General features: G+C 50.5%; 1 pseudogene; it reads left to right on the plus strand.

Moving 5' to 3' along the window:
• The first annotated feature begins 1,024 nt into the window (after positions 1-1,024).
• Positions 1,025-5,940, plus strand: LOC102417535 (annotated as a pseudogene).
• Positions 5,941-6,465: the final 525 nt, after the last annotated feature.

The following is a 6,465-nucleotide window of genomic DNA, read 5'->3' on the forward strand; positions in this document are numbered from 1 at the left end:
GAAGGTCACCAGGACGGGAAGCCCCAGGTGCCTAACAATGGACAATCAATTGTAGGGGGAGACCTCACCCCCCTACACCCTAGGGTGACTTTTCCTCCCCCAGCATATCTCTGGTCATGAGGTTTAGACCCCCTGACCTTTCCTCCCTAGAGAGGAAAACTATGCCTCAGTTGTATTTCAGCTCTACGCGCAGATAACCAATAAAACCAGACCAGCGACTCTATGGCTGCCCTCAGGACCAGCTGCATTGAATAATGACCCCCTCCCCTGGCGCTGACCGATCAATCAGTGGAGACCACAACCCCGAAAGGACACACCTGGGAAACTACTGAATATTCTATTAACATTGCGGACGGATCACGAGAATTCTCGCTTCATATTACACAGTGTTTTACAAAGTATCATACTTTAAAAAGATATTAGCTTGTAAGAACATGTAATAAATAACTTCAAAATGCAATGGGTATTTACTTTTAAAGCGTGCCTTTAACATTTATGTAAAATGTGTTTTGTACTCGTTCAATAGAAACTTATCTGGCCACTGGGTAAAGCTAGCAATAAAACTACTGGTCCACGATGTGTTAAGATTTTCCCCTGGGACCTCCCCTAACTCTCCAGCCTTAAACCCTTAGGAATGAGGACCAGTGCGCTCTCCCTCCAGGGAGCATGCTTGAGCCTTTTCCTTCCCTTTACCTTTCCTTTTCCCCGCCCCCTCCCCAGGAGAGTTACCATTAGCTTCCTCACTCCCAAGCTCCAAGGGCCCTTCTTTTACCTTCAGAACTTGTTTGCTAAGCTCATTTCTTCTAGGAATTACTTTCTCTATCTCTGTGATTTACCCAGTAAATGTTCTCTTACAGTTTGTGTCCGGACTTTGAATTCTTTCCTAGCCCGAACCCAAGTAATGAGGTTGCGGAACCCAGGTTTGGTCTGAGCCCCACCAGTCAGACACATGGTGCCATTCCCTCCTACAACGGGACTAACTTGCCTGATAAAGTTCACCTCAATGCATAGCACCCCACGGGGCATGGAAGACGCAGGAACAGTCTTCATTTATCACCTCAGCCTCCCCATGCTGACACAGCCTGGTCCAAGAGTAATCCTGAACTCACTTGTGGACTTGGAGCAAGGGTCAGGTACCCGGGGCCTCTGGGAGTTATGCTGACAAGCCCTCAAATAGCTTTGGGCTAATCCTGCATTGAGGCCCCACTGTGGGAGGCCCAGGCTGAGGTCTGACCAACGTGTTTGCACTCCAGCTTTGCCATTTGCCAATGTGGTGTTTGCTGAGCCCTGTGCAACTTCACAGAGCCCCACGACACGTGCGGATTGCAACACCACCTGCGAATTCCCCGGTTTGCAAACTTGCTGCCTTTTTGAGTCCTGTGCTGTTGGCAAAGCCTGGCACAGTTTGCAGCCTCCAGGGCCCCATGACATTCGCACAGTCCCGTGTCCTCGTGCCAAGCCTGCCGCTGTTTATAAAACCTCAGTGTGTTTGCAGAACCCAAGCCCTTCCCCTCTTTGCATCAACCCATGTAGGAAAATGTGTTGTTTTTTTTGGTGGTTTTTTTTTTTTTGCAAACCAGGCATAATAGGAGACTTCATTTTCTAGAACTCGCTAAGCTTGGGTACAAGGGAAGAATCCTGGGCTCCAGGCTCAAGACCTCAATTCTGGTCCCAGCTCTGTCACTGCCTTGCAGTGGCACTTTGAGCAAGTCCTTTCTCCTCTCGAAGTCTCGGTCTTCGCCTCTGTTTAATGGAGATTGTGAAGTCAAGATGCCGACCTTCTGAACTGTTATGAGAATCGCTGCGAGGATGCCCAGAAGATGGGGGTGGGGGCAGGAGGAAGAGTGGCCAGAGGCTCCTTCCCGAAAAGGTTCCAAACTGCCCGCTCAGCACCTTCGCTCCCACTTCCCCCTGGCCTGGCAGCCAGGGAGCGGATATCTATAAATGAGCCCTTGTCTGAGCAGACGAGTGAGAGCCTCAGCCAGAGCCTCAGCCAGAGCCTCAGCCTTCCCCACCCCCAGGTGCTGCCTGGGGGTCAGAACCCAAGCTGTGTAGACGTGCCCCCCTGCATGGCTCTTTAAATCCGTCCAAGGAAGGCAACGTCGTAGTTATTTCACTATTGAGGACTCTGACACTCAGAGACGCCATGTGACTTGCCCAGGGCTACATGTCAGGTACACGTTCAGCAGAGGTTGGGATCTGAGGCAAGGACAGCAAAGATGGATACAAGACACTCAGGAGGTCAGAGCTGGAAGGAACTTCAAGTTCATTTAATTCAACCCTTCCCTTTGTGAGATTGGGAGACTGAGGGCTGAGGAGAGGCAGGCTCTGCTGTACGTGTCGTGACTGTCTGTCCTTAGGTTTCAATTTCGCTCTGTGGTGGACGAGAAGCAGACCACATCCTGCCAATAGTTCAGGACTTCCCCCTCTTCGTTGGCACACCTCTTGGGTCAGAACCCAGGAAATTTCCCAACCCTGTGAGGAGAAGCTCAGGTTGGCAGGCAGATGGGTATCTGGCCTGGCTCCGCAGCCCCACCACCTTGGCTCAGCACAGCCAGCCCTGCACACCTTAAACCCCTCCGGGAGGTTCCTCCTCAGGAAGCCCTTTTGCCCAACTGCCTCCACTTCCCACCAGCCTCTCCCTCCAGCCTAGGGAGAATGCATACCATGCTAGAAGCTCTGCACCCTCCCTGAAAGTGGCAGCCCTAAGCCCCAGAAATAGCATGAGCTTTTCCGTCAGATAGTTCAATCCTAACCCTGTAAGAAGATCTGAGACTCAGTTTCCCCATCTGTAAAATGGAGGTGACAGGAAACCTCCTGGCAGAACTGCACTAAATTCCGTCATCTCGCCCCGTCTTCTACTTCAGTGGTTCTCAACCTTCCTAATGCCGCGACCCTTTAATACAGTTCCTCATGTTGTGGTGACCCCCAATTTCATTGTTACAAATTGAACATAGTTAAAGCATAGTGATTAATCACAAAAACAATATGTAATTATATGTGTGTTTTCCGATGGTCTTAGGCGACCCCTGTGAAAGGGTCGTTCGACCCCCAAAGGGTCGCGACCCGCAGGTTGAGAACCGCTGTTCTACTTGGTATGTGCATAGCTTCTCTCTCCCAGGAGAGTGTAAACCCCCCCTGAGGCCTCGCTGGGTAACCCGAGGCTGGTTACTTGCCCTTTCTGATCCTCAGTGCCTGTGTCTGTGAAATACCTTCCCATGGCTGCCATGAGGCTCAGATGAGCTGATGGATGGATTAGTCCTGGCTAAGTTCTGGAGAGCTGAGCAAACACGCGCCATTGTTCATATGGGGATGATGGCAATGGCAATGACTTGTAATTCTGGAAGCAGAGGAAAGAGAGAAGTAAATCGGGTGTGAGCCAGGTGGGTCTGACCTAACTGACAATCCCATGAAAATAAGTCATAGGAAAAGGCACCCTGAGGTGGGAGGGAGCTGAAGGGCAAGTTTGGGTCCAGCAGGCAGGTTGGGTAGTAGCAGGCCATTGTTAGCAGCTATTGTTCTGTGGGTGCCACAGGGCGGCCCCTCTCACAAGGTCCAGACACAGCCCCAGCTCTGCCACCAACACATTGGCATTGGCCAGGTTCCACTTCCTGCCTGGTCCTCAGTTTCCTTATTATGAAATGCGTGGGGGAGTAAGAATAAAGGTCTCATGTGCTCCATCCCTGTCTTTGGGAGGGACTGTGGGAGGTTGGCGTTTGTGAAGTGTCACGTCCGGGACGTGAGGGATTACAGTAATCAGTAATTAAGCTCCTGGGAGAGAGGGCATGGGGACGGGGATGCTGGGAAGGCTGGGAGAGAAGACAGGGAGCAAGCATATGCCCCTGGCTGCAGGTAGTTTGGAGCAAGAGCCCCAACTTCCTGAAGACTTTGCAACACTGCCCCCTGGGGGCCAGAGAAGAGATTTGTGCTCGGGCTTTTTCTGCAAGATGACAACCACGGAAAGGGGGCTGGAAGGACTACTGTCCGAAGAGGCTGAAATGGATAGGCCAGAAGCAGCCCCGGGAAGAGCAATCACTGCCTGTTCCTCACTCTCCCTCCCCTCCACACAGTCTGTTCCTCTTCACATGTATCTCAAACCGGCCCACTTCCTCCCACCACCAGCAGCTCTGGCGGGGCCATGCCCCAGCCTCCTCTCCGCCTCTGGTCTTACCTTCCAGCCCATCTTCTTGGGAACCAGAAGAAACTTTCCAAGCATTAAATCTAATCATACCCTCCTCCCTGCCTAAAACCCTGTCCCTGCCCCCGACCCCGGCCCTCAGGATAACCCCATCTTTCTAAGCCTGATCTAGAGAGCCCTTGTCCCTCTGTCACTGTCTTCTGCAAGCTCAGTGTCGTCACATGCAAGTGAAATGAAATAGTGGGTGGTCAAGAACAAGGCTTTGGGACTGGACCCTGAGGGTGCAACTCCTGGCTTCTCCGTGTGGGAGCTATGCTACTTAATTCTCTGTAGGTATTTCTGTTGTGGTACATGCCCATAACATCAAATTTACCATTTTAAGTATACAGTTCAGTGGCATTAAGTACATCCACATTGTTGTGCAACCATCACCACCACCCCTCTCCAGAAGTTCTTCATCTTCCCAAATTGAAACTCCATATCCTTGTGTTACTTCATTCTTTGTGCCTCTGTTTTCTCACCTGCTAAAAAATGGACATGCTTGGCACAGTGCCTGATAGGTAGCTGCTCAACAATTAGTACTGTAATTTTTTCTATCTCTTTATCTTTAACAGACAAAATAGACTTTTTTTTTTACTTTTTTATTGAATTTATATAGAATTATATAGGTCTCAGGTGTACAATTCTATCATACATTATCTGTATATTGTATTATATGTTTACCACCCCAAGTCAAGTCTCCTTCCATCATCATTTATTCCCCTATACTGTCTTTTACTTCCCCCCACTCCCTCCACCCCCATTCTCTCTGGTCATCACCGTACTGTGGTCTGTGTCTATGCGTTTTTGTTTGTTTGTTGCTTAATCCCTTCACCCTTTTCACCCAGGAAACTGCCCTGGAAAGGAAGTGAAGCAGCACGCGTGGGTTATCTAAAGAAATCCAAAGGCCAGTCCCGCCCATCACTGGGCCGCCAAGACCACCAAGCAGACCCTCGTTGACCTTGCTGTCTTGGCTGGTACATCCTGCGGCCCCCACAGCAGCCCCTCTCTGAAGAACGTGGCCGTTCTCGGCCCAGGGTATTGCAGGCAACAGGGATCTTCCAACTGGGCACCAAGGCTTGCCCCTGTGTCACCTCTTCCTAAATACGGAGGAAAGGTTTGTCAGGGGCTGATCCCTGAGGAATTCTTCCAGTTCCTTCCTCCTAAAACCAGTGTAACAGGACCCTTTGTGCTCAGAACTGGGCTGAGCCTATATTTTCTGTTCAAAGAAATAGATGTGATTACTCCAGACACCATCTCTGCCGTACCAACAATAGGGTTGATTGTCTACGTAATTTAAAAAGATGGTACCTCGATTGGGGAATTTACTGATAAACTCAATGAGCAAGAAATGCCCAACTGCTATAGAAGAGGCGAAACAGGCTTCCGTCAAAAGCATCCAGGATGCAATTGAGCTGGAGAAGTCACAGCAGGCAGTGTTCAAAAGCACCATTCCCTTTTTCATGTCCAGAGGCCTAACATTGCTATGGCCTGGAAGGGCTACTTACTGGAAACGGCTACATAGAGTTCACACGGAGGTAAAGAGTCGCCTGGATTATCATATCTCCATGCAGAACATGATGCGTCGAAAGGAACAAGAGCACATGGCACGATGGGTGGAGAAGCACTCGGTGCAGAGCGCCTCGGCACAGAGGAAAGGGGCCAGTTGCCAAGAGCACTGCAGTTCTGCAGCTGCTTGCAAAGAAGGCTCAGGCCAGCCAGTTCTGTAAACACATCTATCCCAATGGAGACAGCTAGGAACAGTGACTGAATGGAAACTGGGCCGTGTGACAAAATCTCTCTGTATCGCCGTTCTACTGGAGTTAGTTTACCCCACCTGAAAATGAAAAGCTGGAGTTTCATCTAGTGAGAGAATTAAAACAATCTCATCTAGTGACCAGTGAACAACAACAGAAAGAAATCCATAGGCCGATTCATTTCTGTGACTGGAGGGTTTGGGACAGCAGCTGGGGCAGCCTGACGCATGCTTCGTCCCAGCAAGATGAGTCACTTCCTCTCCTGGTGGGGCTAGGAGCCTGAGACAGGAAGGTAGGAAGCGGAGTGCGTGTAGGCAGCTGCTTCTCAGCCAGGCTGGCCCTCCACAGATGCTCCAGGGAGAAGTGCACGGGCAGGAGAATTCTGCCTGGCACCGGGCCCAGGCGTGGCTGCTGCAAGACCCCCAGCTTGCCCCTGTTCTAACTCTTTCTGGAGCGGCTGGAACAAGCTAAACTTGTTTTCATCAGTGTTGTTATTTGGAACATCGTCAGCTTGCATTTTGCTTAAGTCTC

Source organism: Myotis lucifugus, unplaced genomic scaffold (assembly GCF_000147115.1).
Source record: "Myotis lucifugus unplaced genomic scaffold, Myoluc2.0 scaffold_313, whole genome shotgun sequence".
In the NCBI taxonomy this organism is placed as follows: domain Eukaryota; kingdom Metazoa; phylum Chordata; class Mammalia; order Chiroptera; family Vespertilionidae; genus Myotis; species Myotis lucifugus.